The following is a 24,971-nucleotide window of genomic DNA, read 5'->3' as shown; positions in this document are numbered from 1 at the left end:
GAACTTTAATGACGTAATTTAGATATTTGTGATGAATGTTCATGATATGTGTAAATGTACATGTTACGTAAACATGTAAACGTAACAACCACCATTATGAAATATGTTTTTTCAAATTGTTTGTTTATGTCCTGTCAAATAGCTGTCAGCTGGTCGCACGCTGTCATGGTAGAGAATTTTAAATTTTTGCGTCACTTCGTCACCTTAAGATCATCCTTATAAAAGCACATTCGTCTCACCAATAATATTTAACAGTATAAGGAAATCCTATTGATTGGTGTTTTTGACATAAGGTCACTAGCGAGTTATAATGTTGTGTTTCCTAATCTGACTTTAATGAAAAACCTGATGTAAATCTACGACAATATTTGTTACATGAAATCAGTTAGCGAATTAGAAATACGTAATATTTGTTGCACATTCGTTATAAATGCTCAGAGATTTTGAACCGCTAGTTTTGACTGGGCTACATCAGAAAAGGTGGACACTTTTATAGGCTACAAAATCAGGAAAGTAAGACCACGCCTATCAATACATCAGCGATCAGAAAACAAAGGTGGACAACAGACGAACGGAGAGCAAACTAGGTATTCTACAAGTTTAACTATTTCCTGTCTAGCATACTGCAACGTTTGTTGCCCAACAAAACACCAAACTATGCTTAAATCGGTGAATGGTGTTGGGTGAACAATGGGGAGAAATTTGTAAATGTACTTACAACAAACTTTAGGATATTTAGAAATTTAGTTTGTAGTGAATATACGATCTCAAGTAATGTTGGTCATAAAACATATGGTATTTAGTGGACTTAATAACTATGGCATCAAGGCTTCTCTGACCAAAACATGTGCTATTCAACGTTTCAGTTATTATTCCACAAACTTCTATCAGACGATATGACAGAACATATTTCATAGAAATTCAACAAAACTTTGTACAAAAACTGTAAAAATGTTAATGGTTAGGAAAGAACGATAACAGATGATCACAGCGCAAAGATAGGAACATCTTCCCGCCAAAACCTGCGTGTGTTCTAGTGTACTTTATTCTCTTATTGGAACGTTTTCTAAGCTCGCTATATACTGCAGTTGATCGGAATAGGTTTATGCTCTGCTTACATGTCTCATCACTCATTGCAACTTGGTGAATTTTTCTTTGATGTAATTGAGTGTATTCTGCAACTTTGTAGAATACTGGAACATCTGCACTCTGCTGTGTAACACCTACACCAAAAACACATTTAAACACGACAGTCATTTATGAAATACGTAAAATATTTTTCTTCTTGATTTTTGTAGCACCTGACTAAGCTCGCGAAAGCTTGTGAGAGTAAAATTTGTAAACAGACAGTTTGTCCAAATCAGTGCTTTAGTAATAACTAACGACTTAAATATAAGCTATTGATATCACATGAAGATGGCAACTCGTTCATTTATTCGTCCAAGTGGAATCTAACATTTCCATGCTTATAATGGTGCTAGTTTCAGTAATATGGCTTTGTTGTACATATAAAAATTTTTTTATTGAAACTGTACACTGGTTTGTATGTTATTTACGAATGTCAGTTTAATAAGTTATGTCGTTATTTCACAACAAACATTTGAAAATTTCCAAGATATTTCAAACGATTTATTTTAATATTCAAACTGTAAACACGATTACAAAGTTGAAGTAAATTTTGTTGTACGCGCATTTGATGCGTTGCGGGTTATGTTGTGCCAGGTATCAACCCCATACTGTCCCATAATAAGACTGGTGCGGACTGTACCTATCGAGGAATACCCTCAAGCAAAACATGTTTCTCCATCACAATCTCTGCAGGCGAAAATAACTTTCAGATGCGAAGTGGGCGAAAACCGTCGAACTTATGGAGAATCCACAAACGAACTCATACTGGATGGAGCGTATTACGTAAGCGACCAAAATATAATGCAGGAAAACTAAACGATTTGATTCAGGAGGATTCTAAGAAGGGTTATTTCAACACTGAAGAAACGTTTCGTGATGCGTTTGCTGTTTCTGTCCATAACAAAAATATGGCGATTTCCGCGTTATATTGGTGAATTATGCTCCCAAGAGTCTGGCGATCAATATAATAAACTTGATACCTCACGATGTTTTGTTATGCAACAAGCATTAGGATATATAGAAAATATACTGAATGCAAATTTCCAAAAAATCTCCAATCAACTGGACAAAAAGCGCTAAAGTTACGAAACTTCGCAAGTATTGCTTTTGGCGATATACAGAGAAACGAAACAAACTCATCAAATTATTCATACGTTCCCGTCATAATCTCCTTCTAACAAACAAAATTATATAAAGCATAGATCTCCCTTTGTATAAAATGTTTGTTGTTTAAAAACTTGCGCTTACCAGGGCCACAGTGAAGCGACAAATAGATTGTAATCAAGAATGGCAGACGGTTATTCAGCAACCTGAAGATTAATGGCAGTGAGTTTCTTCTGCAAGAAACCGAAACGTAAGTTTCTGTCCGACTTGGAGAATGGTGTGCACAAAAATAAGATGTCTGCTCTTTACTTTTGGCTATATGATGATAATCGCATAATTCGGTCAATGGAAGAGTTGTGTTTACCTTTAATGATCAGTGAATCTTTGTACCGACACCAATACAACGTCAAGCACAAGAAAACCTCTGACCAAAAATATCAGCAACACACATAAACAATACAAAAATAATAATTATGTCGGTATGGTACCCAAAGTCCAATGAATATTCGTCCCATGATTGGAGATCTTGTGGAATATAAAGGGGTTTTGAAGGCATTGATACTCATTGATGCGCCATTCCACTCAAACATAAATACACCGCCCAGATATCAGCTACGAGTCAGATTTTTGTATTGTGACGTAATCTATCGATACCACAGGTAGCTGATATAAATGAAAATACATTTATAATCCCAACTTTTATGCGTATGACTTTTAGTTGAATAGTCTTTGAGATAATACTTGCATACGATATAATAAATCCCACATTTCATTTGGTTGCGCAATGCTGTTTACATATTTAACCAACATTCTAACAAAATGCATAATTACAATAGGAACGGATGCTTGCGCTGTGGCCATTGTTCCAATATCCTACAGTACTTGTTGTTTACCAGTTTGTGATACGGGTTGCGATATATACAATACTAATATGTTGCATCGGTTTGACACAGCTGTGGTTGAAAGAGCCTGGTACTACAGACGCCTCGACAAGTTTTGAGAACTTGTGATACGAAAAGCGTAACATTGAATGACAGAAACTAAAGACGGCAACAATCGGAACAAAACGTTCAGTATCACATATCGTATAATGTCTGTTTACGCGTTTAGATTTGCGTTGGGGTCAAGGTTACACCTGAAATAAAGCAAAAGTCGGTTTAAATTATCTTGAATATGTGTTTGTTCAATACTTGTTCTATTGTCTGGTGCATATTGTTGGTTTGCTGCTTTGAGACGGAAGCATCTGGGAGGACTTGTGCTGTGTCGTATGCAAGAAGACAAGCTTGTGTGAGCAGCGTTATCACCCGCACACAGTGTGAAAGAAGGTTGGAGTTGTCGTGATTGTTTGTTGATGCAATATTTATTAATCTGAATAACTTGTTTCAAAACTTCATGTTTCTACACACAGAGATTGTTGCTTTGACGAACAACCAAACGATCCTTGCATGCAATGTTACAGGAAAGGTAGGAAGTCTTATCATACGGGGCAACATGTAAATGTGCTTGTTGTTGCTCAGTTGGATTTGGTCTGTTCCTTATATTCTACCAGGGCAACCTACATTAACTTTCCCACATATTTGATTCTAATCAGGATTCAAATTATTCGCAACTACATGGCTTTATAGCTAAACTCGTTAAACGGAGCTCTGAAAGTTCGGACGAGTTACTTACGTGGAATTGTTATGAAGAATGCAAAGTTTTACACAATTTTGCAAAATTTTTTCGCAAATTGCTTTGCGCAAATACAGTGAGGACCGACAAAACAGTTAATATATTCCTGTTGTTCAGATTCTGCTTCATTGCGGTGTGAAGAAACAAACATCCTGTGCGGTTCATTCTTTTGTCCAACAAGGTAATATGTGAAAAACTTGTTGTTTTGGCGTGGACTCTATTAATCTTTGTTGCAGGAGATTATGTCAGCTTTCGGGATGTTGTTGGAATGATGATAAAAAAGCCTGTTATTATCCTTCAAAATATGGTAAGATTTGAAAGACAACCTTCACTATTAATTCTGTTAAATATCTATTAAATACACCTATTTAACATTAGATATTTTTTAGCATGCGTTTTTCCACCAACAACTGATTTTGGAACATTTTCACCAATAAAAGAATCCTATGAACCATCAGAAACTGTTACGTATACCTGTGAGTCTCTACATGAAACTCCAGAAAATTCGGTATTAACTTGCCTTAATGATGGAACCTGGGACCGAAATAGTGCACCCGTGTACAATGCAAATGGTAAGCGGTAATAATCACACTTTTAAATCTTGGAGTCTGTGATGGTTTCGAATGCTTTAAATACACAAAGAATGTTGATCTATGTTGAAAACTGTATAGAGGATGCAGAAACATCCTAATCGTTCTCTTTCCTTCATCAGTGTTGTAACAATTTCAATCCAAATAGCCTTCTTCATTACAAAACTAATACAGCCCTTTTGATGTGACCTAGCTTGTCCAGTTCCAGTCAGTATTTCCGATGCAACTTTTACAATCGCACGCCCAGCAGGAGCAACTGTAAATATTCCTGGTACCACCGTCCAATATACTTGTGACAGTGGATTTACAATAGTCGGATCAGACACCATGATATGTGGGAGTAATGGAGATTGGAATGCTAACACACAGTGCAAAGAAAATGGTATGTTTATATATATATATATACTTGGTGCTGGTTAGCCACTGGGTTATTTTGTACTGGCTGTTTCAAGTGTTTCTAACATTTATACTTGGTGTTCGTACGTTTTAGAATGCTGTCCACCTCCATCGATTGATGGTGGTTCATTTCTACCGGTGACTGGTGCTTATGCAAGAAATTCACAAGTTACTTACTCATGTGATGATAGTTCAACAGCAATTGGTACAACCATGAATATTTGCCAGGATGATGGTACATGGTCTATAACTGGTCTTTCTTTGCCATCTTGTCCAATGGGTGAGTGTTTTCAGTATAAACCAATTCTATACGATAAAAGCCACTCAACTTAATTACCGCTGCGTGCGCGGGTTGAATATAATGGTGAGCATAAATAATATACTCGTTCTCCTCATTCAGAATGTGGAATAAACGAAGAATATTTCCCACCAACAAGTTGTGAAAGTGGTTGTGCAAGTTGTGACTCACTCCGATCTCCACCACCAATAATTTGTCCTGCTGTTTGTCTCAATGGATGTCTGTGTAAAGCAGGATATTGTCGGGATGAGAACAACACGTGTGTTCCTACACAAGGTAAGTCCACTTTAACACCACTATATAGTCAATTGTTTTGTACCTAACACACGTCCACAATACATTTTATGTCAACAAACTCTTTTTGTATCTAAAAAGTTTGTGTCCCTCCTCCACCATTTCTACCCAATACCTCATACCTGCCTTTACGACCAACGTACTCGATCGGTGGGGTGGTTACGTACACATGCAACAGTGGGTATTTGAGTAGTACTTATCCCACGAACCCAACATCGACCTGCCAAGCTGACTTCACGTGGAGTGCTGTTACAGATTCTTGTCTGAAAGGTATATTGGAAATATCAGAAACCTTGCAATGAGTGGATCTCAAAACCAATGTTACTTCTTTAGATTGCGATGCACTTCCGTCAACATTGGGACTTGTTCCAACCGTTATTGCACCCATACCAAATTATCAGGAAGGCGCTTCAGTTACCTACATCTGTGTGGTTCCGAACCAAATTCCTGTTGGAGGAGAAATGACCAACGAGTCTTTGCGTAACGGTGAATGGATGTTTAACGAAGCGGAACTGGCCACTTGCCAATCAGGTGACCCAATATGAAGTTGTTGTGGCGTAAGCGGACTGTTATTACCAACTTTTTTGCAGCTTGTCCAAACGTCCCTTTGGATGCCAACCAATTCGTCATTCCAACCCAAGCGGTGTATAAGCTCTCAGAGGTGGTGACATACGGGTGTGTTCCAGGCTACCAACTTTCAGGACCAACAATGAACACTTGTAATGCGGGGTCAACATTTATCGATCCACCTGCTTGGTCTGGTTCAGCACCTACATGTCTACGAGGTACTCGTTATATAATGACTTGCGCGGAAAATAAAGTGCTTACCTATTTGTTGTATTGATTTAAGCGAAAAAAATCATTGTTTGCTCGGGTTTAATCACGTACTGCAGGTAAGTTATAACTACATGCGTTGCCGAATAAACTACAGGCGTTTTGCACGATTTCGCGTAACTTTGCTCAAATCATTTCAGGAATTCATTTCTCATCATTTTTTTGTCCACATTGATGACTTCCGCCCTCGCTTTTTTCTTTGCAGTTTGTTTGGCGCCAGTGACTCTGGCCAACGTCGAAGTCATGTTTCCGATGACAGAATATTTGGAAGGAGTGCTCAATACTGTCACGTTTATTTGCAATCCTCAAACACTAACTATGTCAGGAGCCCCTACTGCCACTTGTCTATCCGATGGAACCTGGGATTACGGCGGTCAGCCATATACTACATGTAAGGAAATGTTACAGATAAAATCTAATGGAAGTGTGAAGTATTCAACAACGGTATTTTATATACAGATACTTGAAACCAAGTATCTAGTAATTATGCATCATTGACAGCTATATTTACATTCCCCCAAATGTTGATGATGAACATATTTCGGAATTGGCAGCTGCAACGTGTGTGAATGGTCAACAATTAAATGTTATCTTTGTGTTGAAACAGTTTGAGAAAAAGAGTTTCACCAACGTAAAGTAAACATATATAACTTCGAAATAAATTGTCCTGGTGTAAAACTTTTTGTTGTTCAAGAATGTTGTAAAACTTATTTGTTTGTGTCCTGTTAAATAAGGTCAGCTTCGCATTGGTTGGTTACGCTTTCATGCGAGAGAATGAATCGTTTTTGTGTCGGATTTTCCTTGTGACACCATAAAATAATAAGATTCCAAATTGTGGAAACCCGCAATCAACGCAAGAAGTATGAGGGACGAATGCGCACTTATCAGATAGGCCAAATTTTGCCTGCAGTGATTGCGGGTTACCGCAATTTAGATTTTTATTTTATTTCCTATTATTTTATTCCGGGCTATCGCAAGTCCAAGGGGCAAAGTATTTTTTACATCAGACCTGAGAAACTTTATGAGCTAAATTTATAACTTGTTGATGATTAGGACAACAGGACCATATAATACATTTAAAATCCAATCATTACACTAAACCCTCAACGTATACTAATGGACAGCAGCATGTTGCGTTTAGTAAGTATAAACGGTTAATAATTTCCTGTCCAGCAAAAATCTAAAAAAAGCACTTTTTCGGCCAACAAACACCAAACTATGTTAAATCGGTGAGGGTGAAAGAAACATGTAAATATGCTTGTAATAACTAGTGGTTATTTAGGGCATTTTGTTAATCGACTCTTTGAAAAAATTGAAACATTGTAGAACTTATCGAGTATGTGTGAAGTCTTACCAGGTTTGAAAGAGTTTTGGTTTGGCACTGTTGGGTTAAACCTCAACATTTCTTAGGCAGATGACTATGGTGAGTACTTGCGCGCTCTCGCGCAGACATATGCTGCGTTGTATCGCAAAATTCACTGAAGCGATATTTCCAATACATTAAGTGCATTGGTGCGCGATGTCGAATATGACCATATATTTTTTCCTCTCGACTAATCCTTAGTTGCACCCAACTATCAAAACAACTTCCTTCACTATGGTTTGGGTTCTTTTGTTTGGGCAGGCGGTGTGTCCTGACAATGAGTAATATTCCTACGTATGTTTTCATGCGATGTTGAGGGGTCAACAGATTGGATAAACACACACAAAAGTTTCGACAAGACTGTTGTTTTATGAGTAGGTTTAAGTTGCATCATATGACAAAAAAGCCCATAACACAGCGAGCATGTACCGATACTGATGTTGCCGATATTCCAGAGACATTAAAACGATTCGTTTTCGAAACAAAACCGAAAACATTTTGTGAAATTTTGTGAAATTTATATTGTACCGACAAGGCCTATTGATGCGTTGCGGCTTGTTTTTGTGTCAGGTATCAACTCCATCCTGTCCCATAATAAGTCCCTTGCCGACGGGACCTGTAGGGGATTTCCCTCGAGCAAAACATGTTTCTCCACCACAATATCCAAAGCCGAAAATAACTCCATGATTTCGTCGGAATTTTTATGCTGCAAAACTTCATAAGCATGTTCTCCCACCTGTGAGTATGTGTAAAGTCTTAGCATGTTTGTCAGCAGCATTGTCCTAATGACGTTTCGATTTTTACACCACCGGGTTAAACTGCTAATAAACGTAATGATCCAACACACAACCAATTTAGGGAAGATTCAGACAAACAACATTTCGTCGTCAGATAATTGTGGTGAATTGTTGCACGTTCATGTGTGACGTGACCTGAACGACATCGTTTGTTGATACGTTTTGGTTTTAAAACGTAAGCTGGTGTAGATTCCCCCCAAGCAAAACAGGTTTCTCTGCTTGCGTCTGGGTTTCTGTGTTTAGTCAACCGGCGCGACCTGAAGCAACTATTCAACGCATTTGCACGCAGTTTTGAGGGGGTCAAAATAATGAAAACAAGCACACAAAACCTGTTGGTACAATACAGTTGTATTATGAGTTGGTTTTCAGTTGTATCATATGTTGTAAAAGCACATAACACGGCGAGCACGTACCGATACTGATATTGCAGAATATCGCCGTTTTTTAAAATAATATCAGCTATAATAAAGGAAAAACCTAAAAAGGTGTTGTTATTTAAAAATTTCTGCGTGTTGTAACTATTCTTGAAAGAACTGATATGCTTGTGTTCCCGCCAACATGACACTTCCTATGTATGGGTTTGACCACATCACACCACATGATACACAGCTTGCAACACACGATCCACAAGAGGTCGACTTTGATCTGCAACGAGAAGTTTGTGGTCAAAACACCGTCGTTGGGAAAAACAAAACGGTAAAGTCGGGCGTTTTTATGAGAAGCAATAGCGCCTATTATAAGGTGCCATAATAAGTTGAAATAGTGTATGTTGTCAGCAAGTCGTTTCTATTTTTAGATTAAATAAAATTACATAGTGTACATCACAAACTCACTGGCTGTACTGTTGGTAAGCACACTTTACACTGCATAAGGCACATGCAGAACCGCATCCACCTTGAATGTATGCGACCACTTTTGATGTGATTGACAGTTTTTAGCCCCTGTAAAAAGTATTCGTTGGAAACCATTCGTCTGAAACCAACGCAGTGATATTTCCATACCGACATTGTTGCATCCGATTAACAAGAACTAGATCGACAACACAATAAACTTCATCTTTGTGATATTCCTTCAAATTGTTTAAACTATGCAGATTAATTGAAAACCAAGATGTTCCCTGTCTGAATAAAATGTCTTCGTCTGTCGAACCTACGTTCAACAGAGATAGAAAAACACCAAAGTGCCTTCTTCTCAGCATATGATACACATGAGAGAATTTCTCGCGGAAACATGGAACAAAACAAGCACTTAAATTGCTACTTAACCGTATGAATCCGTCTATGGTTGTGGATTTGTTGACGTTTTGTGAAACACTTTCCGCAAATTTCGCATCTGAAAGGTGTATTCCCTTTGTTAGTTGAATGTTTTGTTCTTTGAATTTCCCCCTGGTATAATTCATTCAAGCAAAATGTTTGTTCTTGGGATGGTTTCTTCAGACCATATTTGACTTGGTTACGGTAATTCCACGAACAACTTGAAACATCGATCTCCGTGGAAGGAAATGTAAATTCGCTACAATTTACTACTGGAGTAAATTGTGATTCGAAAAACTTGAAGTTAAATACGCGTAAGAGAAAATCCCGAGCTAATATGCTTAATCATAGTGAAGTAAAAGTTCCAATCAATTGTGTTTCATTTCTGTAAGGTAACTGTGTAGCAGCTTGTCGCTCACTAACAACTACAGAGACGTTAAAAAAAATAACTGAGATCACGTGACAACAACCTCGAAGGAAACAACCTCGAACACAAGTGCTTCCACTGATCACAGAACACAGCTACAAGGAAAGTTTAAATTAAACGAGTCGAAAATATTTTGTGGAGTAGAAGTCGGTTTTAATTTACGTGACAACACTTAACTATACCCAACGTGGTAAAATCATAACTAGAAGTTGGAAAGTCGTCAACACACAATATTCTCATCCCTTCTGCAGCTACTTTATATCCTGTTCATTCATGCATGTCTTCTATCTCTATTTATTTTAACACGTGCAGTTAATCATGCAGAACATAGAATGACGTCACAATGAAATAACTTGCAGCGCGACTGGAAAACGGTAAATTAAGAACAGCGTGTCAGTAATCCACAAATATTTCACAAACCAATATCCAAGTTTTAATCGCGCACAAGTTAAGAATCAACAGGGTTACCGAAATATCCACAAATATTATGCAGGTTCCGATGGATTTTTTTTAGTGTTATGTGGATAATAAGTGCACTGATTTTACGGTCACGTGTGAGCGCGTTTTTTCCTATCTCCTCTATCACCACTAGGTTCGCTTCCACACTGTAGTTCACAGTTTGAGCTTTGTGGAGATAGCGTAAAGAAAGGACTTCCAGTTGCAACGGTGTTTAATGTGTATTTCATTGCTTTTGATATTAATATTACGTAACATTTGCAGAAACTGACGATGCTTGTGGTAACTTACATAAGCGAAATCAATTTTTCACAAAAATATCTACTGGCGTAAATCAAAAGCTTGTTGTTTCATTATATACACCAAATAAAGTAATTTGCTGTCTCAGACAAATAAACAATGCCCGACCGAGGGACAAATTCCTCTACAGCTATTAAGCAATCCTACCTGATTTGATATTTTTGAGAACAAATCGCATTTTTCTGCACTTCTGTAAAGCTTCGAAATAACGGTGAAACAACACGAAGCATTAAAACATCTGTGAACTCATATCGTTACTCACAACACACCAAACACTGATGACGATACCTTTTTTAGACGAAATATATTTTTGTCAATAAACATCCACCATCTGAGTTGTCCATAAATCGCATTGCAGAAATTAACACATAACAAACACGGAAATATGAGCCATGCAGAGAAAACTCCCAAGTTTCGGCCTAAAACGATGCAACTTACTACAAAGAGGACTTTTTTATCCGTCATTGTTTTAATGAGTATCATCAGTGGCAAGAGAAGATGAGGAGTCAAATATTTTCGCACCGGACAACTAGGAAAGTGTTGTCTGTTTACGGTGTTGGGCGTTGCCATAAAGATTGATGGTGAACTTATGAAGTTGCAGACGATATACTGCAAAAATCTAATCACAAAATGTAAGTTGGGTAGAATGCAGATTGTGCCAAAAACAAACCAAAGCATGCTTAAATACTCGAAATCTTAGTTATTCGGCGTGTTGGCATTTTACATCAATTGTCCTGATGAAGGTCTATTGTATAACGGCCGAAACGTCGTCCAAACAAGTTTTCTTGCCTGGTGAGCTTTAAATTATTGAGTATACTTCCTGCATTTTCAGATTTGATGTAAATTTCATGTTCAGAATACAAGTATGTAAATAATCTTATTTTGGATATCCATGTTTACCTGCTTACTTTATCAAATACGAATTATTAGTAGTATGGCGCTTTGCAGCGACAAATTCACGGAAATTATCGCTGTTTGCATTTTAGATAAATATATCAGGTCTTCGTCATCTAGATTTTATGAGAAAGCAAGGACAAGAAAATAGATGGAAAGGGAACTTAGCGCTCTCAAACAATTTTGCACTACGAATAAGCTCTACACAAACTTGATACAAAGCTGAACTGTTGAATATGAAAATGTTGTAAGATTTATTAACTGTAACGGAAATCAGTGATTTTTGATAACTACAGAAGTTTAATAATTCCGCACTTTCAAACTGCATGTGATCGCCACTGAATTTTATTACAGAAAGTTGAAAATAAGTGCGAACGCGAGGAAAGAAAGTGATTTTCTGTTATCATGGGGTGATTGCGCGCCGCTAACAAACAAGACTTACCGAACTTTAATCCCACCAAGCCAAGCACAAAAGCTACAAGGAAACTTTAAAATATACTAGTCGAAAGTATTTGCGGAGTCGAAGTCAATTTTTATTTACGTGACAACACTTAACTACACCCAACGTGGTAAAATCATGACTAGGAAGTTTCAAAATCGTCAACAAAATATTCTCATCCCTTCTGCAGCTACTTTATATCTTGTTCATTCATGCATGTCTTTTATCTGGATTTATTTTAACACGTGCAGTTAATCATGCAGAACATAGTATGACGACACAGACAACTAACTTGCAGCGTGGATGAAAACGGTAAATCAAGAACAGCGTGTCAGTAATCCACAAATAATTCACAAACCAATAAAAAAAATCTAAATTTTAATCGCTCACAAGTTAAGAATCAACAGGGTTACCGAAATAACCACAAATATTATGCAAGTTTTGCTGGATTTTTTGTATTGTAATGTGGGTAATTGGTTCACTGTTTTTTTGACGATAAGTCGGAGCGAGATCTTTAAAATCAAGCTCTCGGTGAGGTTCGAACTCACGATCCCAGGGTTAACCAGGCCCTGACATCTACTTGAACACTGCCGTTATATTGTGGTCGAGACACACTGGTGTTCAAGCGCACAACTTGCCAGGGGAATAATTTCATTTTGCCAAGGATTACCACCTCACGGACAGGCAATAAGGGAAAAACCCTAACGCGTCAGGGGGTTACTTCAGTTCATTGGCGAGTTTACGTCGTATACGTCACATGTGAACGAGAATTAATGTAGCGAAATGAGGAATTTACAAATTATATGCGTAACACACAGTAAATCCTGGTTATTATTACATCACGTGTTACGTCATTGAATTAGCGTAGTGTGGTGATATTCAGTTGAATCTATATCAAATGTTTCATCGGAAATAACTCAAGGAACTGCATGCTAGAATGGAAAGTTACAAGTTAACAAATCCTCGCGACTTTGATCTGATGAGATCCTTCCCTGCTTGTGTGAAGTCACAATACTTAGCATACAACTCCACAATGTTGTGAACACATGCAGCCAATGACTCGGCACATTCATCCGTCAAATCGTTGAGGGCCAGATCAAGAAACTCCATCTAAACAAGAAAATAACTTAAGCTTGGAGGTTAGGATCATGTTATGGTCGTAAATATCTAATTATGTTGTTGTAAAATGGCCAGAGTGGATTTGTAATAACATAAACTAAAAAGTCAAAAATAAACACAGCAAGTTTCTTCCCATCAGATTATTACGTCAGTGATCTCATCGTTGTTTACAATATTTGGTTCAAATATTTGTCATGAAGAAAATCACAATGATTTTGGAAATAGTGGTCATTGTTCCAAAACAACTGACATTGTTTGCAAATAAACAATGGTTTGTTAATATTTAAGTCAAACATGTTATTTTGCTGTAATTCTTTCGCGTTATCGGTGTGACGTCGTTCTGCTTATACTTGGATAAGGAGTGGTTATGTCAGGCGATTTTAGTGTTCTGGTATATTTGTTACAGTTTCCTTGCGTGATATTTAACCTTATCGTTTTTATGTGGTTATGTCAGGTTCGTTTGTTTCATTGCAGTTTCCAGATGTTATTTTTTGTTTCTTTGTTTCAAACGAATACAGCAGTGGTTACAACCGGGATGCCATTTGTATCTTTCAGGGGTGCCACGAGCTTTTATTTGTACTCTAAAGCGTATTATTTGCTTAAAATAAAGTTTAGTGTAAGAAGTCAGGATTGAACAGGTTACAAACCGAAAGTATCTCATGACGCAAGAAAGCAGGTAAATATAAAACACTGCTGCTAATTTCGCACCCTGTGTTTGCAGTCTAGGTTTCCGGGGTATCGTTGAAATGCCATAGCTTCAAAACCTAGGCATATTGCATCAAACTGTTGCTTCAAAAACTCACAGGTGTAATTTTGTCAGGCGAGGACATCTGACAGTTGTGAGTCGTGAAAGCAAACAGATTTCACGTGTGAGATTAGTGGCAACTCTCGTATGCAAAGTCGTGCCAAAACTTTACACTTTTCGACTCGAAATGTTTTAAAGTGGAGCTCGATTCAGTGGCAACTGGCAACATTTTTACAACCAAAGTTTGGACAAGTATTCGACGACCGAAACTTAAAGCAACAAAATTTGGTCACTGATCAACTTCGGGTAATTCTCTAAATATTATTGGTTCCTATCGTTTAAAATTTCACATTGCAATTTCGGATACCACCAGCCAGCTAATGGGAAAACTTAACAAAAAACTTTATTAAGAAACTGAAGTTAGCTTTGGACCCAATATTTTATGTAACAAGGGAGTTGTCTATAAAATATGTTCTGTTTGCTCGATGATTTGAATCAATGTTACGAAGCTGGAATACGGAACGGAATACGGACGCCAGGGTAACACTGGTAGTTCCAGTACGGAAGTCGACGTTACCAGGTAGGACATCTTGTAGACTGCATGTTAACGCCGTGTTTATAAGCGTTGCGTTTTAACCTAACACTGGAAATAACGCACTGGGGTCAACTCAGCGTGGGATTTCACAAATGTCGATACGTCATCGCTACGTCGTTTCAGAGAAGAGTAATCTTGCCCCACGCGGATTTTCCATATATTTGTCGCATTGTTAATCAGTGGGCATCAGAATTTACCCGAGAATACTCAATGACATTGTTCAGGATTGGGTGAAATTACCAGAGGTAATTACACGTTATTGTCGCATACTTGGTATTTTAAATGTTCTTTATTTTTGTGGGCAGCAAATAATTATGTAAAATTGTGAGTAAGATGTTGTCGTCCTCAGAGATACAACATTTATTGTTGGACGAAACCTTTGCGAATGACGAGCAGCTAACGAATTTGTTGGGGTCCAAAATATGTCATGAAAAACTGTACAGATGTCGTTAAATATATTACTTTACTGGAGGTGCAGAGGTTTTGTGTCTGCTTAACAATTGTTATGACTAAAGTAACAGAAACGTTGAGGAAAAGATGGAATCTAAAAAAAAACGACCCAATGTGGAGTTAAGGTAATCCTGTTGCTCCATAAAATGTGAAAAACAAGAAAAGAATTAAGAAGCAATCATCTCCGTATATGCATATGAAAATACCACACTAACTACAGCAGCCATCAAGGCACGGTTGCTGATGGACACTTTTGACCTTTCTCGCCAGGCCTATAAATTTATTTTGGTCGTTCCAGCAACATGGACGAGAAGTGTGTTTGACGTTATTCATGGACCTTCTCACCCATCTATCCGTATCGCCAAGCAGATATCACATTTGTTACAGCAATTGCAAAAATGCCAAACAAGAAGATTCAAGCGCTGGGCTGGGAGCAGGGCTGCCCCTTTGCTAAAAGCACGGAACAAGTTGTCGCTGCCATTTGCCGAGAGCGCAAGGAATCGTGTAAGTAAACCGCTTTTCGTTGTGTGACAATCGTATCAGAATTTCAGTTAACTCTCTTTGTGTGTATGTGCCGTTACGTGTTAAAGCGAGACAACTTACAATCGTTCTTATTGTGTTCCAGTCACGAAATTACGCTGTTCCTTATTATGAAATACGAGGGGCAGTGATTTAAACTCCAGAACCTCTATAACGTGGCATAGACGCTTATGCTCGAAAGTCGGGTGGTGGTGATTTTCCCGAATATCGAGGATGGATTTGAACGGTTATTGTTAATGTATTATGCGACATCACCTGACGATAACGAATGCATTATCACATCGCTCAATCGTCAAAAGTCGGTTGAAATGCTAGTCACCGGTGTTTCGATGTGCTTTAGGCCAAAAGCGTTTTTTCTTCGGAGAAATATTTAGCTCCGATTGCTCTGGATTGCCAATATTATAAATGTTTCGGTTCTAGAGTGCTTACCGACTGTGTGACTGTAAAGGTTATGAATATCATGGACCAATTATGTTCTCAGCTTGGTCCGAGATGCCGGATTCGCCTGACTCCCAAATGCATTAATTTCGTATTTTCTTTAGGCATTTTCTTCCCGCCCGATTTTCCCTTGGCACGCCGAAGGCGGTTAAATTCGGTTAATTTTTATTTGATTAAAATAGTTTAATTGGTTTCATTTTTTTAGGGGGAAAAGGAATCGCTAAGAAACCGACATTACAGCGTAGAACGGACATCATTCTCGTCGCAGAATTTTTGTGCATTGTTTTTCGCTTTGATGTGTGTCTGTTGGTTTGTAAGCTCGCCTTTATCTCCGTTGAAAAAAAACATATATGGACTCCCCTGCCCTTGTCAGTCACAAAACGCTCCGCAAATAAATCATGCCTGTGTACTTACAAATCCCATATAAACGACCCGCAAATAAATCATGCCCGTGTACTTACAAATCCCATACAAAACGCTCCGCAAATAAATCATTCCCACGCAAATCAACTGAATACATTTCCTGCAGGCTAAAGCCGCGTGAGGCTTCTTAAAAAGCGTTAAACTGGAAGTACGGCGTTCCAATGTATTCCAGGTTTACTGGATAGATCGCTGTTCACAATATACAACGCAGGGGGTCGATGACGTAACGAAGTGAGTTCGTTTCGTGCGTACACACCGCGAAACACGCGCGCTGTTGCGGGGTCGAGTGAGAGCGCGGCGCCAATTTGTAATTCGTCCGTTCGCCCGTTCTGAATCAAAGTCAGTTCCTGCATTCCGAAAGCGATCAATCTCGATAATTTTAACATATTCACATCATCTCCATCCGTGTGGAAAACCCGACGAAATAGTTGGTAAGTTTGTATCAGAGTGATTGACGGAGGTAAACTGATTCCTGGTCTTATAAAAGTTAAACGACGGCAACTGGCAGCCACTTGCATTCTTTAGCCGTCAGCTGGGGACGCCCGAAATCAAACACAGCGCATTTGATCGTGAGCTGTTGGCACTTTACCCAGCAATCAGATGTTTACAATACTTTATTGATGGGCGAAATTTTGCTGCGTAAACAAACCATAAACCTCCTACTTTTAGTTCGGAAAAAAACACAGAGCCTTGGTCTGCACGTCAACAGCGACATCTTTCGGCGATATCGGAGTTCACCACTGATGTGCAGCAAATCAACGAGAAAAGTAACAAAGTCGCCGATACCCGTTAGCGTTCTAGCGTTCTGTGAGCGATCCAAAGTGCAACAGCACATCAAAGCGCCGCGAAAGGAATATCAACGTCCGTCAAACAGTTTCAGTTATGTCTATATTGACATAGTTGGGCCATTACCGCAATGTCATGGCAAGATGTATTTACTAACGGTGGTAGACCGTTTTACTCGCAGGCAAGAGGAAATTCCCATGCAGGATTACGTGCGCACGCGCTTTCATATACCATTGGATATTTCCTGTGGCGACGTCATTAAACGTTCTACAAACTGTGAGCACCGTAGCTTGACGACGATCGAAACTTGATGCAACTAAGCAACGTTAGCCACCCTAGTTTCAAACACGGGTTGTCGCGCAGGAATAAAAAACTAATAGACATACGCAAAGTCGATTTTCACTATTTGTTTTCTGCAGAGCTTGTGTGTAAAATTCCAGTCGCCTAAAAAAGTTTAAATGACTCGCGAATGACTGTCAAAATTAGTCAATTCCGCAAAACCTTGGCCACCCTAGTTTCAACCATGTGTTTTCGGACAAGAATAAAAACTAAAAGACATTCGATTTTCAATGCTCATTTTCTACTTGACTCTAGTATTTGTTTGTAAAATTTCAAGTCGCTTGATTAAAAATTACTCCTTACGATCCCCTTTAAGGTTTTGCAGCGAGCTGGCCAAAAAATTTAACCCTAATATGATGTTGGCAGATATACACAGGCAACGCCTTGCACATACGCGTTTGCAGAGAAACTACCCAAGAAGAAATGTTTTTATTTGACTCCACAGCTGATGACTGTTGCCAACGTTTCAATTATTGGCGTCTTTCCTCGTTTATCCATGCCTCAGTTTTCCGGCTCCATTTAAACTTGATATTGGCGGTCGCAACCAACACGTATCCATCAATCGGCTGAAGCCAGCGCACGTGGACTTGTCCGTGCCAGTTCAGGTAGCGCGCCCCAGGCCGCTGAGAAGACCTCGATTGTGATTAGATCAAGGGAATGGAACCAAAGGAAGTTCAGTCTTTGGTTGTTCCCATGTAAGTGTTATGGTTGGCGACAGTGATACTAACGATGCGTGACGATGAGGAGTTTCTGGGAATCAAGTTGGACCGAAACCAGGCGACCGAACAAATGTTACAAGTGGTTGTGCAAACAATTCTTCTCTATTCTTTAACATCTCTATCGATTTGATTGATTTAACACACATTAATTTAATCACTGATTTTTCTCTGTTTATTTCATTGATTATTGATTATTATTTATTTTATTTGGCTTTGTAAACGCATTTTTCCTCCTAATTTTACGAGTCTTTAACACAAAGAGAGTCGCTATTTTTCGTGTGGCTTCTAGCTTTGCTTTTAGCGGTGATTCATTACTGCAGGTTAACCAAAACTAGAAGCAAGTTGAAGTTGGACACAGTTATGTTATGTCAAAGTTCTGGTTCCGGTGTAGTACGTACAATGTACACTGAGTAGAGACCCTGATTTCTGGGGAAGAAGTAGGGGAGCAGGAGGTGTGTAACGTGAAGAGGGCGAGCGAACGGTTACCATCCTTCCTTTATGCGGCGCAACCAGGCTTCACCGCCTAGATGCGACGAGGGGACTCCCATGGGAGTGATTGTGTTGCCTTATTTTGGAGAACTATCTGACACCTTGATGCGTCCTCTTACAGATTTTCACATCCAAATGTTTGAACGCCCGCCTGTTACACTACCTTCTTCGGACTGCGCAGGAGATATGCCCGATGTGTGAGGTGTGGTGTACTAAACACACTGCGGCAACTACGACATGGTCGATTTTGGTGAGACTGGCCGCGCATTACGAACACGACTGAAGAAACATCAGCGTGACGTAATTACCTGACGGAAGTCTACGGGGACAACGCGATAGCAGTATATAGCTGGATTGGTGTGGAGCATGTAGCGACTTGGTGTATAGTACAGATCCAAAAAAGTCATGATCTTCAGAATGTCTCTAAATTATAGTTGTGGTATACATAGCGATATGGCGACAGTCGGCATTTAAACAACTAAGCCTGTAACTTTCTTTCGTTTCGTGCGTTGGATTTTTGCTCGCGACACTCACAAAAGTTCGTGTGTGTTGGACGAATTCCGACTAAGACATGAAATCACTCACCGGTTTCTTCAACAGTTTAATCTTCTCCGATAGATGTTTGGCACCAACGCTTGTCAGACCGCATCCAAACAGATCCACTCGTTCAATGTTGTGGATGCAGTCGGCCACGTAAACCGCACCACGGTCTTCTATATTGTTGCCCCAGAGGTTGAGCCCCTTCAACTGAATTAAATAATATCCAAGTAAATCAAAGTGTGAATAACAACACAGATTAGTGATTTTATAAACAATACGTTGAAAATACGAATCAAACAAGTAATAATTACTTTTAATCAAGCGCGAATATTTCTTATCCCGATTTAAATAAATCCGATTTATTTAAAAGAATTAAAACTGGGACAGACGAAGTAATTGTGAGATATGTATCAGAATGAATGACGGAGGTAAACCGATTCCTGATAATAAAACATCTTACGACCACCCAGTGTAGAACTAGCTTGTTAGTTTGACTCGGCGATCCAAGTTATAAGATTACAATACAGGGAGTTTGGTTGCCAACAATCGCCTTCTTGTTATTTGTGATAAAATAAAGGACAATTTTATAACATAAAGCGCATGCATTGTAACTGACTCTTTCTGAGCGCTTAAAATAAAAGCTGCAACCGCAAGCTGCCAAGGTATTTTCGCACAGATGAAACCAACTATGCTTTAGTGCGTTGAAATCAACCGGGGTTTCCTCCCTTCAATTTGTTGTATGCAACATCTGTGCGCCGAAAGTTAAATAGATTAGTACTGAACATGGCGTATGTGAAACCTAATGATATTGCACGGGATGTCAATGGTTATGGACTCGTTTCGAGGCGTTCTAGACAAAAATTGCAACCATTTTGACTGGTGAACCAGCATTCCAACAAAGATTTACTGGAATACTACACGTAATATGGAATCTGAAAATGCTGATATCGTCAAGCTAACGACATTCTGGCCTTCATAACCACGTGTATGTCTGCAGCAATTGAAAGCACAGTTTACACTTGGGAACCACAAGCAAGAATAAACAAAGCATTTCGACGTTGTATCCGCGCCAGATCAGGACACAGCGCGTCGACCGATTGATATTTTGGAACCACCACCTGATAGAGACAAGTATGCAGCCATCAAGACACGGTTGGCACGTCTGACTTTTCTCGCCAGGAGCGCGCATCACGTTTATTCTACTTGCCTTCCTTAGGCGACCGAAAGCCATCGGCGTTAATGGACGAGATGCTTGGTTTTTAGTTGATCATCACATGTTTGAACACTTGTCAAGCAAACATGCCCGAAGACATTCGTATTGTTATTGGTTGCCCCGAGGTTTTGGCAAAGCGCACGGAATTATTGTGGCAAGCACGAACCACAACGTCCGAGTTTTCTGTAAGCAGAGAAAAGAATCGCGCAACTCTGCAAACATTTGGCAAGCCCGACGTTCCTGGCATGTGCTTTTTTTTACCACAAACGTTTCAGGCAAAAAGCACAGTAATGTTGTGCACCACCTTCCAGGAAAACTCCAACGCTGGTTGCCAGCAATGGCTTATGTAACCGGCAAACCAATCGGCCTTTTCCTTGCACGCCATTCCAGCCGAAATTTTCTAATCGACACGAGCGTCAAAGTCAGTGCCATGACTTCTACTGGATTTGAACGACGCACAAACACTAGAGATATTGCATTATAATCTGCTTAGTTCGATTGCTGCATCCACCACGGTCACAAGACTGTGACAAAAGAATTTCGCTGATAAATTTATTTCGGTTGTCCCAGCAACATGGACGAAAAGTGTGTTTGACGTTATTCATGGACATTCTCACACATCTATCCGCATCACCAAGCAGCTTATTACCTCCAAGTTTGATTGGCTTGCATAGCGCGAGCAAGTGCGTCTATGGGCGAGGTAAGTTCTGTGACGACGTTTACCGCAGTGTTACAACATATACCAAAGTTTGTCCATTTTTTTCAGAGTTCGTATGTATCTGACAGTCAGTAACAATGACATGCAATGGGTGATAGAGGAAGGTGTCACCAAACTCTAACAAATTGCATACGAATAACTGAGAAACGATCCGGGCGCCATGATAGAAGCCATGGAAGTTCAGAGAGGCATCATCTAAACCACTCCAGCAGTTCCAACAGAAACATACAGAAATGCATGAAAACCTGTATGACAAAAACAATCCAAAGTATAGAAATTTTTATAAAAAGCATAGATCTCCATATATATTTCGACTATACGACATCATTCTAATTGCTTTTAGAATACTGATGATGCCGTATAGGCAAAATCTATATATTTCAAAATCAATATCTTTTGGTTGGATGATTTAGCAGCAACCTACGCCAGTTCTAGGAATCACTTTTTGCAATCTTCAGAATCCCGACCATTATTACGTTCACCGTACATTTACCCATGAAGCACCATTACGTTTCTAAGTAAAAATCACTCGTGAATACGTGGTTGCTCGCAAGAATGGGCACTGGTTCCATTTAAATTCGCTTATATTTGACCTCCTCATGTTGTAAGACGGTAAACACAAAATATTATGTGTTGGTTGTTCGTAGAAAGAGGATGAGACAACAGACAAGCTACTAAGAAAATGGTGAAGGGAATTCAATGTTTGTGGAAGAAAATATAGAATATATCTTCACAACAAATTGCTATTCGATCAATTTCAAGTGGATGCAACACGGTTACGGCAGCGTTGCGCTCAAATAAATGTACAACTACAACAAACCTATTTCAAAAGCTTCTACGTCATCTTAATTAAGCAGAAAACTGCACTAAAGTAGCGGCGACCAATAATCGTAAACCTTTTTCGCTGCAGCGAATTTGTTGTCACACAAGTTATCCTGGTACAACAAAGTTTTGTTTCATTAGGAATGCGTCTTATATTGAAGATACAACATAGTTTCAAATATTAAAACACCTACATTGCGTTGCCTCGAAGATCGGGGCAAGGAAACGTGTAAGTAAATCGCTTTTCGGTGTGTGACAATCGTATTAGAATTTTAGTTAATTTTCTCTGTGTGTTTATGTGCCGTTAAAAAAATACAGCAAGACAACTTACAATCGTTGTTATTGTGTTCCAGTCACGAAATTACGCTGGTCCGAGATGCCGGATTCGCCTGACTCCCAAATGTATTAATTTCGTATATTCTTTACGCATTTTTCTCCCCGCCCGATTTTACCTTGGCACGCCGAAGGCGGTTAAATTCGGTTAATTTTTATTTGATTAAAATAGTTTAATTGGTTTTATTTTTTTAGGGGGAAAAGGAATCGCTTAGAAACCGACATTACAGCATAGAACGGACATCATTCTCGTCGCAGAATTTTTGTGCATTGTTTTTCGCTTTGGTGTGTGTCTGTTGGTTTGTAAGCTCGCCTTTATCTGCGTTGAAAAAAACACATATATGGACTCCCCTGCCCTTATCAGTCACAAATGCTCCGCAAATAAATCATTCCCACGCAAATCAACTGAATACATTTCCTGCAGGCTAAAGCCGCGTGAGGCTTCTGAAAAAGCGTTAAACTGGAAGTACGGTGTTCCAATGTATTCCAGGTTGACTGGATAGATCGCTGTTCACAATATACAACGCAGGGGGTCGATGACGTAACGATGCGAGTTCGTTTCGTGCGTACACACCGCGAAACACGCCCGCTGTTGCGGGGTCGATTGAGAGCGCGGCGCCAAGTTCACCACTGATGTGCAGCAAATCAACGGTAAAAGTAACAAAGTCGCCGATGTCCTTTCGCATGCAACCATGTCTGCTTTGCAAACGCCAACCATGGATTTCGACTTTGAAGCTTTGTCAACTGTGCAACAAATTCACGAGGTACAGACGTATCGTAAAACTTTGAATGGCCTTCATCTTCAGGAGATTACGATCTCAGGCAATTCCCATGCAGGATTACGTGCGCCCGCGCTTTCATCTGACATTGGATATCCTGTGTCGGTATTCCAGCCCACATGTCTACCTTGGGTATTGTTTGGAATACGAACTACACCAGAATATGATTTGCAGATATTTGCGAGTCTTCAATACAAAGAGAGCCGCTATTTTTCGTGTGGGTTCTAGCCTTGCTTTTAGCGGTGATTCGTTACTGCAGGTTAACCAAAACTAGAAGCAAATTGGGGTTGAACACCAATTTATGTCGAAGTTCGGTTTCCGGTGTAGTACGTACAATGTACACAAGAGTGGAGAACCTGATTTCTGGGGAAGAAGCAGAGGAGCAGGAGGTGGGTAACGTGAAGAGGGCGAGCGAACGGTTACCATCCTTTTCCTTGTGCGGCGCAACCAGGCTTCACCGTCTAGATGTGACGAAGGGACTCCCATGGGTGTGATTGTGTTGCCTTATTTTGGAGAACTATCTGACACCTTGATGCGTCCTCTTATAGATTTTCACATTTAAGTGTTTGAACGCCCGCCTGTTACACTACCTTGTTCGGACTACGCAGGAGATATGCCCGATGTGTGAGGTGTGGTGTACTAAATACACTGTGGCAACTACAACGTGGTCGATATTTTGGGAAACTGACCGCACATTACGAACACGACTGACGAAACATCAGCATGACGTAATTAACTGACAGAAGTCTGCGTGAACAACGAGTTAGCAGCATGTAGCAAGCTTCATGAATGTGATAGATCTAAAAATGGTATACGCTTCATAATGTCACTAAATTATAGTTGAGGTATATAGTGGGAAATACAACCGTTAAGCATTACATAACGATATGGCGACAGTCGGCATTTAAATAACTCAGCCTGTAACTTTCTTTCTCTTCGTGCATTGGATTTTTGCTCGCGACACTCAGAAATATTCGTGTGTGTTGGACGAATTCCGACTATGATATGAAATCACTCACCGGATACTTCAACAGTTTGATCTTCCACGATAGATGTTCGGCACCAACACTTGTCAGACCGCATCCACTCAGACCCACTCGCTCAATGTTGTGGATGCAGTCGGCCACGTAAACCGCACCACGATCTTCTATATTGTTGTTGTAGAGGTTGAGCATCTTCAGCTGAATAAAATAATATCAATGTTAAACAAAGTGTGAATAACAACACAGATAATTGATATCAAAAAACAATAAGTTGAAAACACGAATCAAACAAGTAATAATTATATTTAGTCAAGCGCGAATAATTCTTATCCCTATTTAAATAAATCCGATTTATTTAATGAATAGAAACTGGGACAGACGAAGTAATTGTGAGGTTTGTATCAGATGATGGAGGTTAATCGATTTCTGATAATAAAACATCTTACGACCCAGTGTAGCTTGCTAATAAGACTCTGCGATCCAAGTTTTTAGATTACAATCCAGGGAGTTTTGTTTGCCAACAATCGCCTTCTTGTTATTTGTGATAAAATAAAGGGCCATTGTTTTGTAGGCATCGCATTTAACGTGTCACAAACTGTGTGCATTTTACCCATGTGTTTTTCGCACTAACACGGGGATTACAGGATTCTCGTGAAGTGTAAACCTTTCCGACATTTAACAAGTTACAGCCAAAGT

The 24,971-nt window shown here is 39.4% G+C and overlaps 1 protein-coding gene and 1 long non-coding RNA gene across 2 annotated transcripts in view; both read right to left on the bottom strand.

Moving 5' to 3' along the window:
• The window catches only part of LOC145906582 (NACHT, LRR and PYD domains-containing protein 3-like), a 131,468-nt gene that overhangs the window by 87,766 nt on the left and 18,731 nt on the right, over positions 1-24,971 (bottom strand). The gene's annotated exons all lie outside the window — the stretch shown is intronic.
• Positions 8,567-9,607, bottom strand: LOC145906624 (uncharacterized). Its single transcript, XR_014402841.1, has 3 exons — positions 9,477-9,607; positions 9,309-9,416; positions 8,567-9,120 (listed from the first exon to the last, which is right to left on the bottom strand). It is a non-coding gene; the product is annotated as an uncharacterized LOC145906624 (long non-coding RNA).

The sequence above is a fragment of the Ascidia mentula genome, chromosome 6, assembly GCF_947561715.1.
Source record: "Ascidia mentula chromosome 6, kaAscMent1.1, whole genome shotgun sequence".
Classification (NCBI taxonomy): domain Eukaryota; kingdom Metazoa; phylum Chordata; class Ascidiacea; order Phlebobranchia; family Ascidiidae; genus Ascidia; species Ascidia mentula.
The sequence above is the reverse complement of the archived record's forward strand: the minus strand, read 5'-3'. Positions and strand labels throughout refer to the sequence as shown.